Source organism: Trichomycterus rosablanca, chromosome 1 (assembly GCF_030014385.1).
Source record: "Trichomycterus rosablanca isolate fTriRos1 chromosome 1, fTriRos1.hap1, whole genome shotgun sequence".
NCBI classification, from domain to species: domain Eukaryota; kingdom Metazoa; phylum Chordata; class Actinopteri; order Siluriformes; family Trichomycteridae; genus Trichomycterus; species Trichomycterus rosablanca.
Genome location: NC_085988.1, coordinates 53,302,647 through 53,315,244, shown reverse-complemented (window position 1 = coordinate 53,315,244; position 12,598 = coordinate 53,302,647). Strand labels below are relative to the sequence as shown.

Below are 12,598 nucleotides of genomic sequence, written 5' to 3'. Positions count from 1 at the left end.
GTCAACCTTCAAATAATTATGTTCAGTTATGCACTCAATACTTGGTCGGGAATCCTTTTGCAGAAATGACTGCTTCAATGCGGCGTGGCATGGAGGCAATCAGCCTGTGGCACTGCTGAGGTGTTATGGAGGCCCAGGATGCTTCGATAGCGGCCTTAAGCTCATCCAGAGTGTTGGGTCTTGTGTCTCTCAACTTTCTCTTCACAATATCCCACAGATTCTCTATGGGGTTCAGGTCAGGAGAGTTGGCAGGCCAATTGAGCACAGTAATACCATGGTCAGTAAACCATTCACCAGTGGTTTTGGCACTGTGAGCAGGTGCCAGGTCGTGCTGAAAAATGAAATCTTCATCTCCATAAAGCTTTTCAGCAGATGGAAGCATGAAGTGCTCCAAAATCTCCTGATAGCTAGCTGCATTGACCCTGCCCTTGATAAAACACAGTGGACCAACACCAGCAGCTGACATGGCACCCCAGACCATCACTGACTGTGGGTACTTGACACTGGACTTCAGGCATTTTGGCATTTCCTTCTCCCCAGTCTTCCTCCAGACTCTGGCACCTTGATTTCCGAAAACAGTACTTTGGACCACTGAGCAACAGTCCAGTGCTGCTTCTCTGTAGCCCAGGTCAGGCGCTTCTGCCGCTGTTTCTGGTTCAAAAGTGGCTTGACCTGGGGAATGCGGCACCTGTAGCCCATTTCCTGCACACGCCTGTGCACGGTGGCTCTGGATGTTTCTACTCCAGACTCAGTCCACTGCTTCCGCAGGTCCCCCAAGGTCTGGAATCGGCCCTTCTCCACAATCTTCCTCAGGGTCCGGTCACCTCTTCTCGTTGTGCAGCGTTTTCTGCCACACTTTTTCCTTCCCACAGACTTCCCACTGAGGTGCCTTGATACAGCACTCTGGGAACAGCCTATTCGTTCAGAAATTTCTTTCTGTGTCTTACCCTCTTGCTTGAGGGTGTCAATGATGGCCTTCTGGACAGCAGTCAGGTCGGCAGTCTTACCCATGATTGCAGTTTTGAGTAATGAACCAGGCTGGGAGTTTTTAAAAGCCTCAGGAATCTTTTGCAGGTGTTTAGAGTTAATTCGTTGATTCAGATGATTAGATTAATAGCTCGTTTAGAGAACCTTTTCATGATATGCTAATTTTTTGAGATAGGAATTTTGGGTTTTCATGAGCTGTATGCCAAAATCATCAGTATTAAAACAATAAAAGACCTGAAATATTTCAGTTGGTGTGCAATGAATCTAAAATATATGAAAGTTTAATTTTTATCATTACATTATGGAAAATAATGAACTTTATCACAATATGCTAATTTTTTGAGAAGGACCTGTATATGGATACACCTAAATAAAATGGGAATGGTTGGTGATATTAACTTCCTGTTTGTGCATACCTGTCAAGTTTTGGATTTAAAAATAAGGGAAATTTTCCGCCGCGCGCTTCAAGCCGTCCCACCAGCCCAACCGAGGTTCAGTATCCCTTACATTTTAAGACAGGTTTACAAGAAATCTAAAATAACCACCTGTGAACCACTTACAAACTGCAATTAGATGATCAGAATCTGATAGGCCTACCTTTGTTGACACTGAAATGCTGTGGACATTCCTACATATGTAATTCTTATAATACAGCCTAAATGAAAACACAGTTACAAACCTTACAGAATGCATAACTCTGCCCCATCCTGCTCCTCTTTAGAAAGGTAAATTCAATGTCCCATTTCTCTAGATATTTACATGCAGTCTTTACTTTTTTGGCAGGAATGCCCTCTCTCTCCTTGCATCCATCCATCTCTCCCTGTTCCAGGTTTGTTCCCGCTGTCCGCACTAACCTCGTGAGAACTGCCACTTGCAGCAGCCTGGGTGGCAGTTCTCACGAGGTTAGTGACATTTCAGTTTGGAGAGGCACAGGAATGTTTTTTAAAATTATAATTAGTGATGGGAATTCCGGCTCTTTTTAGAGAGCCAGTTCTTTTGGCTCGGCTCACTGAAAAGAGCCGGCTCTTTCGGCTCCCAAGTGGCTCCTTAGATTTTTTTGTTCCTTAAATTAATTTATTACCAAATTACATGTAAAATTAATTACTAATGTAAAAACATTGTATCAAATGTTTATTATTTAAATTGTTTTATTTATATACTCAACATGGAAGAGTGCTACAACAATAAATTATAAAATACAAAAACAAAGACCCATCTCAATTAAACAAAAAGGTCTGATTGTGTATATTATTTGTACATTTGCATCTAGAGTAAAAGAACACATCAACAAAGCATCACTCAACAGTATAAATGAAAATGTGCAAAAAAAAAAAAATAAACAATGCAGCATCCAGGTATTTGTAAGTCTTTAGCGAAGACCCTGTTTCTCCCTCTGTTTTCATCTGGCCTGTTTTTTTTAAAAGATTCTCTTTGAGGGGACAGATGTTGCTACATTACACAGTCTATGTGCCATCACATGTATAAGATGTGGGTAGACTGAATACACCAGCGCAATGTCAAACTTTATCAAGTTCTCTCTCTCTCTCTCTCTCTCTCTCTCTCTCTTCTGTTCGTGTGCACACCGCTACGCATCTTGACCAATCATGTGCGGCTTTAACAGAAAAAAAACCCGGAAAAAAAACACCAATCGGCTCCCGATCAGAAGCCGTATCCCGTCGTTCACGTTAAAGAGCCGACTCTTACAGCCGGATCGTTCGCGACCGACCCATCACTAATTATAATATAATATAGGAAATTTACGGGAAAATACTAATACGGGAGGACGGCGGGAAAGAGGGGTAAAATACGGTAGTTTCCCGGCCAAAACGGGAGACTTGACAGGTATGGTTTGTGGCACATTAGTATATGGGAGGGGGGAAACTTTTCAAGATGGGTGGTGACCATGGCGGCCATTTTGAAGTCGGCCATTTTGGATCCAACTTTAGTTTTTTCAATGGGAAGAGGGTCATGTGACACATCAAACTTATTGAGAATTTCACAAGAAAAACAATGGTGTGCTTGGTTTTAACGTAACTTTATTCTTTCATGAGTTATTTACAAGCTTCTCTTTGTTTACAGCCATTGACATGTCGCAGAGGTTAACACGTGAGGAGCGGATAGAAATTGTGTTGATGTCTGGTGAACGCAGTACCCGGGTCATTGCAGCAGATTTCAATGCAAGACACCCTACGAGACCACCCATCTCCCATGCTACAGTTAGCAAACTGCTTGCCAAGTTTCGTGAAACTGGTTCAGTGTTGGATTTGCCAAAATGTGGACGCATGAAAACTGTCACTAATGAAGAAACATCAGTGGCTGTCCTAGCTTCATTCAGCAAGAGCCCACAGCGTAGCACTCGCCGCATGTCACTGGAGAGTGGCATCAGTCGAAGATCCCTTCGGCGGATATTAGCTACTCACAAATGGCACCCTTACAAACTCCAGCTGCTGCAGCATCTCAACGAGGATGACCCAGATCGGCGCACTGAATTTGCAGAATGGGCAAAACAAAAATTGGAACTGGACCCTCAGTTTACACAGAACATTTTGTTCAGTGATGAGGCAAACTTTTATGTGAATGGTGAAGTTAACAAACAAAACCACTGCTATTGGTCTGACACTAACCCACATTGGATAGATCCCTCCAAGACTGTTGGAACACAAAAATTGATGGTATGGTGTGGTATATGGGGTACAAAGATAGTGGGGCCATTCTTCATCAATGGAAACCTCAAGGCCACTGGATATTTGAAATTGCTACATGATGATGTGTTTCCCTCTTTATGCACTGAAGCTGGCACGTTCCCTGAGTTTTTCCAGCAAGATGGTGCACCACCACATTATGGGTGTCAGGTCCGAGCATTCCTAGATGAACAGTTTCCTGGAAAGTGGATTGGTCGTCGTGGGCCAGTTGAATGGCCCCCAAGGTCTCCCGATCTGACCCCCTTAGACTTTTATCTTTGGGGTCATCTGAAGGCAATTGTCTATGCTGTGAAGATACGAGATGTGCAGCACCTGAAACTACGGATACTGGAAGCCTGTGCTAGCATTTCTTCTGCGGTGTTGCTATCAGTGTGTGAAGAGTGGGAGAAGAGGGTTGCATTGACAATCCAACACAATGGGCAGCACTTTGAACACATTTTATAAGTGGTCAGAAACTTGTAAATAACTCATGAAAGAATAAAGTTACGTTAAAACCAAGCACACCATTGTTTTTCTTGTGAAATTCTCAATAAGTTTGATGTGTCACATGACCCTCTTCCCATTGAAAAAACTAAAGTTGGATCCAAAATGGCCGACTTCAAAATGGCCGCCATGGTCACCACCCATCTTGAAAAGTTTCCCCCCTCCCATATACTAATGTGCCACAAACAGGAAGTTAATATTACCAACCATTCCCATTTTATTTAGGTGTATCCATATAAATGGCCCACCCTGTATATACAGTGTATCACAAAAGTGAGTACACCCCTCACATTTCTGCAGATATTTAAGTATATCTTTTCATGGGACAACACTGACAAAATGACACTTTGACACAATGAAAAGTAGTCTGTGTGCAGCTTATACAACAGTGTAAATTTATTCTTCCCTCAAAATAACTCAATATACAGCCATTAATGTCTAAACCACCGGCAACAAAAGTGAGTACACCCCTTAGTGAAAGTTCCTGAAGTGTCAATATTTTGTGTGGCCACCATTATTTCCCAGAACTGCCTTAACTCTCCTGGGCATGGAGTTTACCAGAGCTTCACAGGTTGCCACTGGAATGCTTTTCCACTCCTCCATGACGAAATCACGGAGCTGGCGGATATTCGAGACTTTGCGCTCCTCCACCTTCCGCTTGAGGATGCCCCAAAGATGTTCCATTGGGTTTAGGTCTGGAGACATGCTTGGCCAGTCCATCACCTTTACCCTCAGCCTCTTCAATAAAGCAGTGGTCGTCTTAGAGGTGTGTTTGGGGTCATTATCATGCTGGAACACTGCCCTGCGACCCAGTTTCCGGAGGGAGGGGATCATGCTCTGCTTCAGTATTTCACAGTACATATTGGAGTTCATGTGTCCCTCAATGAAATGTAACTCCCCAACACCTGCTGCACTCATGCAGCCCCAGACCATGGCATTCCCACCACCATGCTTGACTGTAGGCATGACACACTTATCTTTGTACTCCTCACCTGATTGCCGCCACACATGCTTGAGACCATCTGAACCAAACAAATTAATCTTGGTCTCATCAGACCATAGGACATGGTTCCAGTAATACATGTCTTTTGTTGACATGTCTTCAGCAAACTGTTTGCGGGCTTTCTTGTGTAGAGACTTCAGAAGAGGCTTCCTTCTGGGGTGACAGCCATGCAGACCAATTTGATGTAGTGTGCGGAGTATGGTCTGAGCACTGACAGGCTGACCCCCCACCTTTTCAATCTCTGCAGCAATGCTGACAGCACTCCTGTGCCTCTTTCAAAGACAGCAGTTGGATGTGATGCTGAACACGTGCACTCAGCTTCTTTGGACGACCAACGCGAGGTCTGTTCTGAGTGGACCCTGCTCTTTTAAAACGCTGGATGATCTTGGCCACTGTGCTGCAGCTCAGTTTCAGGGTGTTGGCAATCTTCTTGTAGCCTTGGCCATCTTCATGTAGCGCAACAATTCGTCTTTTAAGATCCTCAGAGAGTTCTTTGCCATGAGGTGCCATGTTGGAACTTTCAGTGACCAGTATGAGAGAGTGTGAGAGCTGTACTACTAAATTGAACACACCTGCTCCCTATGCACACCTGAGACCTAGTAACACTAACGAGTCACATGACATTTTGGAGGGAAAATGACAAGCAGTGCTCAATTTGGACATTTAGGGGTGTAGTCTCTTAGGGGTGTACTCACTTTTGTTGCCGGTGGTTTAGACATTAATGGCTGTATATTGAGTTATTTTGAGGGAAGAATACATTTACACTGTTATATAAGCTGCACACAGACTGCTTTTCATTGTGTCAAAGTGTCATTTTGTCAGTGTTGTCCCATGAAAAGATATACTTAAATATCTGCAGAAATGTGAGGGGTGTACTCACTTTTGTGATACACTGTATATATATATATATATATATATATATATATATATATATATATATATATATATATATATATATATGATAGCTGATCAGAATGAATTAAAGGTTCTCACTCAGAAGTTTATGCATCGTGCCTTCTAGTAATGTTAAGCAGGTTACACAGATTCCTAAAATCCCTTGCTGTGCACTCACTGTATATTTTGATTACATGTATTCTAATATTTTATTGTCTTTTAATTAGACAAAAGACAACTCCTGGTTGTATGAATGTTTTATTAGAACATTCCTTCAATGTTATTCTGCCCAGTTTTCTTAATGTTTTCAGAATGTTTTTTTTTTAAGTTATGAAAACATTTCCTGAACATCCCCCCAACCTCATTTGCACCAATTATAGGAACGTCTTGCAATGTGTAAATTTAGTTTCATTTATTTAGTCATTTCATTCTATTATGATACAGAAAATGTTGCTTTGGAATGTTCCCTAAACTTTTCCACAACAGTTTTGGCTCTTTTTTAATGGTTGAATTACTCGTATGTGATAGGATTTCACAGTGAAAATCATGTAAATGTTGTTTCTGTTGTTTTTGTATTTTAAATAATCTAATTAATTAATCAAAAACAATCACCAGCTTGATTATGAAAATAATTGTTAGTTGCAACTCTACATGCGAGTGCTTTAGCTGGGGCATCACGTTACACAGCGCAGATTAACTCTCATGAGTCCCCTGTCTAATCCACTCTGCAATACTTTACTAAGGTCACGAACAACATCTGTCAGAAAATCAAGACTGTTTGGCTTTGACACACCAAGGCAAAGAGAGAGAGGAAAAACAACAGGAGGAGATAAGTATAATTTGCACAATATAGGCCACAGACTCTGGTTATTGCTTTTGAACAGTGGCAAGCCATCAATGTTCAAAGAAATGTCCAGACAGTCAGTCTGGGCGATGGCACTACAGGGGTACATATTTAGGTATTTGGACATCTTGCTTCCTAATCCCAAAATAGTAATACTTCATCCCAGATTTCATCTAGATGTTAATGGTCTCACAAGTGCCAAGTGATGTTCTCGCTGTCCTAGGGAGTTCTGGGTGATGTTAACTGCATTGTGTTTGACCTGAAAATTAGTGGTCTTTACCTGTCTCTCTCCGAGATTGCACCTCCCCAGCATGCCACTGCATAAAAGATGGCTGATGCTACCACAGTGTCATAAAAGGATCTAAGCAGTGGTCGACACACTCCAAAGGACCTCAGTCTCCTCAGTAGGTGGCCCTTGGCTGGCTACTAGATTTGTACTCCTTCACCATCTCAATGTCCAAACCCTGGATGCTCACAGGTGTGGTGTGATGCAACCTTTTTCTGAAATCGATCACCAATTCTTTAGTCTTACTGGTTTTAATGTGAAGCACATTTAGTTCACACCAGGCAGCACAGTCCTTGATGATCCCCCTATATTCCAGTTTGTTCCCATCAGATAAACATCCAACAATGGCTGTGTCATCCGAGAACTTTTGAAGGAAGCAGTCTTGTGTGTTGTGTCGAAAGTCTGATGTATATATGGAAAATAGAAATTGAGAGAGGACAGTCCCTTGTGGTGCCCCCGTACTGCAAACCACTACGTTGGACACACAGTCCTGAAGCCTAATGTTAATATCTTAACATTACTGTACACGTTCATTTTTTTTTACTAATTCATGGACATTCATCTCTGCAATTTCTGTATCTTGGCAATTTTTTTTTCATTTGAATACATTGTTAATTAAAAAAAATATTTGTGTTACTTAACATAGTTATGCCTATAATTACTGTAAAGTTAGCTATCCAAGTTAACTGACTTAGCTAATATTAGCTAATGTTAAGTACGTAAAATAATTGTTTGTTTGTTTATTAAAGCAATAAGCCACGAGAGACCGTGCGATTTTTTCACGGGGAAGGATGTTTTAGCACGACGCGAAGCGGAGTCTCGAGTGGCTTATTGCTTTTATAAAACGGCGGTCAACATAAAATATAATAAAATACAACAATGTTCAATTTATAAATGTTTTTATTTACAAAAACACTTACAAAAAGAATTCTTCCGCGAAATCAGGTAGTCCGTTAACAGTGTTGCTAGGCAACATGGGGGTGAACATAACATTCGCAATAAACATTCCTCCACAAACACTATTACACTATTTTTTGGACGAAACACTCGCTTAATGATTAGGATTACTGTTTATATTAATCTGGACATTTCCATGTATAGTACATGACTTAAAATAGTGTTCAACCAAGTTTGTACTTTTTCTTTTCAGTGGCGTATTAATATGGAATGATGTGAGGTGGTCATAGGTGTGCATATATCGGGGATTTTACAACGGCTTTGAACGCGGCTCAGCCAATCAGATTTTAGGACAGGAACTATCCGTTTTATAGTAGGATTTTAACGTCATGTTTTACACCTTAGTCATGTTTTACACATTCATGACAGGAACGGTAGTTACTCATTACACAAGGTTCATCACTTCTCAAGGTTATATAGAACACAGTCATGAATTTTTTTTTATCTCCAATTCACCTCACTTGCATGTCTTTGGACTGTGGGAGGAAACTGGAGCACCCAGAGGAAACCCACGTAGAAACGGAAAGAACATGCAAACTCCATACAAAAAGGTCCCGGACCTCATTTAACTGCCAAAATCTGTCACCATGGCAACAGTACACAAAACGGGCTAGACTGTAGAAAACTTGTTTAAGATAAACCATTATTTTTCCAAAATTTCCTCATTGGATTTCATAAATATATTATTGAATAAATATGATATTATATAAAGCAAAAATGTTCAGTAGGAAGCAATTAATTTAGTCTTACAGTAGGAAAATGTTCAGTAGGAAGCAATGAATTTAGTCTTACAGTAGGAAAATGTTCAGTAGGAAGCAATGAATACAGTGCATCTTATGACCTCTTAAAATTGATGTAAAACAGTTGACTAATGTTTCCTAATATGCGTCTAAAGAATATCACACACATACTCCTTTAAATTTTAGTAAAAAAAAAAAGGTTTGCTCAATAACATTAGGAGAACTTTTACATAACGTTAGTGAAAGTTGTGAGAATGTTCCAATAAAAAACTCCAATAAACCAAGAAAATGTTTTATTAAATCAAGAAAACTTAGAACAGTGGCAAAAGTTTAATGCCTTCAAAACACCCAAAAAAAAGTTGGGACTGGGGCATTTTTACTAGTGTTACATCACTTTTCCTATCAGTTGCACTTTTTAGTCATTTGAGAACTGAGGACACTAATTGTTGCAGTTTTACCATTTTTGCCAGTTCTTGCCTGATAGAATACTTCAGCTGATTAACAATAGAAGACAGATCTGGACTGCTGGAAGTCCAGTCAAGAACACATACTCTGTTTACAAAGCTATACATTTGCAAAGTGTATATAGAGAGGCTTGCCTTATCTTGCTATGTTGCTCTAGAATCCTATTATTATGCAACTCTGCATTGATGGTTCCTAACAAATATGCAAGTTTCCCCAAGCTGTGGGCACTGATGCTTTGGCACCTTGGTCCTTTTCATCTTTGACACTAAGAAATCTGTTTTTCCTGCTAAGCTGAAACATGGACTCATCTGACTATAGCATACAGTCCAGGCTCAGGCAAAATCCATTTTGCTCTTTATTTTATTTTCCTTTCCGCTTTATCTTGGTCAGGGTCAAGACAAGACAGGATAATCCAGGACAGGGCACCAATCCATCACAAGGCTTTATCCATCCCCTCAGACATAGCCGTATATGCCCAGCTAGCTGATGGCACCACTTAGATTTGAACCTGGATCTCAGCAGTGGTGGGCTAGTGTAATATACCACTGTGCCACCCAAACACCTCAGCTTTTGTTAGGTAATAAATTCCTGTGATGGATATGTGATTGTAGTTTAAAAGGGAAAAAAATGAATAATGCAGAAATATAAAAATTAGAAATACCATATTTATGATTTGACAAGAAATTTAATGAACTTCATTGCGACACAAAAAGCAAAACAAATAATCAGTAGGGTATCTGATATTTTATACATTTTAGAAGTGTAATGTACTGTTTTATTGGTACAAAAAGCTTGTGTAAACAGCAAATAAAAAGTCTGGCCAAACAGTTGTTGTTTCTACAGCATTTTACAGTGTAAAACCTAGGCCTACTGACAAGTATAGTTTCAAGTCTTCCCTGCAGCCAACACACTTGATCAAGCTCATGAGCTAATGATGAGCTATGAAGTCCTACATAAGTTAGCTCAGGTGTGTTTGGCAGCTTAAAACTCAACAGGACACTGGACCTCCATGACTAAAGTTAAAACAATTCAAAACTAGACAACTGTACTACTACATCATGCACCAACATCAAAATAAATAAAACAATAACATAATTACTACTGAGAACTGGACATCATGGAATTCAGCATTTTAAAATATATCAATTTCTTTTCCTCAGAGAAGTTCTTACTAGACAGCTATTGGCAAAATTTGAAGAATATCTTACTTGACTTGTCCTCAGGACCCTGGAGAAGCCATAGAACACAGTAAAATCTTAACATCTCATTTTAAGCAGATACATAAGAACAAGTTAGAGAAGAAGTTAATGTCCCACTCTAACAATATGTCAGGACAAAGCAGCTTAAATCTTAATTTTACAACAGAAACATCTGATGTGCAACAAGTGATTGTTGTTTAAACTCATGAGCTCCTTTCATACATGCACATCTACCAAGAAATCAACTGGAAATTTTATTTAATTTATACAATTATCATCAATGGTTTAGGCTGAAACATGTGAACTCAATAATTAGAATGGGGTGTTCATATTTACTTTTAATCATGTAAAGAATGCCATGAGATTTCAGTAACTTAATTTGTTCTTTTTTAGTAACTTAAACACCTACTTAATCCAAATACATTTTCAATATGTTTAAAAAATTTTTTTTACATGATGAGTAAAAAATACACACACATTAACATTATTACATGTTATTAACTGAAGGGTGCAGAAATAAGGCAGTCAGGATATGGTCAATCAAAACATATTTACAGAAGAAAATTAGGACAAACCTATCACATAAAGCTCAATCATAGAGGAGTAAAAGCACAGTTTGTTTGTTTATTAGGATTTTAACTTCATGTTTTACACTTTGGTTACATTCATGACAGGAACGATAGTTACTCATTACACAAGTTACATCAGTTCACAAGGTTAAATCGAACACAGTCTTGGACAATTTAGTATCTCCAATACTTAACACTCCAGACTTAACACAATCTACCACACATCAGTTATTTGCTGAAACAACTCCTGAGCTGATCTCAGGTAGACAGAAAGACAATGAAAATGTCTGCAGTCCAGATCTGACTCCTGTATGGTGTATCATGAAAAGAAGAATTAGACAACAGTGACCACTGACAGGCAGATCACTGTGACCACTGACACTGACAGGCAGGGTGGGGTGGGTGGTGCAGAGCGGCAGGAATGATATCTGCCAGAGTAATGGAGAAAGTTACAAGATAACAGTGAGGTCTGCTATGTTATATGGCTTGGAGACTGTGTGGCACTGACAAAAAGACAGACGATGGAGCTGAAGGTGGCAGAGATGATGATGTGATTCCTGTTGGAGTGACAAGAATGGACAATATTGGGAATTAGTTTATTAGAGCGACAGCGCAGGTAGTATGAGAGTGAAAGATGAGAGTTATGTTGAGAGAAGGGTGCTGAGGATGAAGCAGTCAGGCAAGGAGAGGAAAGGAAGGCCAAGGAGGAGGTGCATGGATGTGGACAGACACACTGTCGGCTTGAACACCCACTCTTATAAAAAGAGAACATTGACAACAGGTGAAACACAACAGGGAATTAACCAATTGTAGTGGAACAAACTTTTACCCATCCTATGGACATTAAAACCATGGAATTCCCTACAGCTCCTTATCTTAAAAGTTGTATAATAAAAGATTATAAAAGATTGGAGCTCAAGTCTCATGCCTGCATTTCTCAAGCCCTTTACCTTCTCATTATAACTCCTTTTACCAGAACAAAGATACCTAAGATCACAAATCTCCAGTCTGGGGTGAAGTAGAATGAAACACACTTAAAATTTCAGAACCCCTGGCAGACAAAAACACATGGCAGAATTATTGGCCATCCCCTCTCATTTCCCACCTCTGTTATGTAAATCAAAGCTCCTATCACTCAGGAATTGCCAGCAAAAAGACGTATGGACTTTTGTGTATTCTTCAGAGACAATGTTCTTTTATTATTAATTCTTATACTTTCTCCGGGTATAATTTTAAACCCAAGTAAGTGTTACAAATTATGCATTATTATCCCTAATGAACATCTAAAGTTCATTTGTATTGCATGCTTATACCATGTTTTAAATATTAATTTTTTATGGTGAATAAAAAATTTATATTTAAAACATGGTATAAGCATTTGAATGCTAAGCTGCTGAACCTATCTGGTGCGTAGGTCTGTCTTGTTATTACGATTGACCATGTAGCAGATAGGAAATGCACCTCTCTAG

The 12,598-nt window shown here is 39.7% G+C and overlaps 1 protein-coding gene across 2 annotated transcripts in view; it reads right to left on the bottom strand.

Annotated features, from left to right (window-relative positions):
- Positions 1-10,099: 10,099 nt before the first annotated feature.
- Positions 10,100-12,598, bottom strand: part of zc3hc1 (zinc finger, C3HC-type containing 1) — a 70,800-nt gene continuing 68,301 nt past the window's right edge. Inside the window, exon 10 of one of the 2 annotated variants that reach the window (XM_062994613.1) lies at positions 10,100-11,686. The gene's annotated coding sequence lies outside the window, so the exon portion shown is untranslated. The remainder of the gene's footprint in view (positions 11,687-12,598) is intronic. The other variant, XM_062994614.1, reaches the window with a different exon arrangement.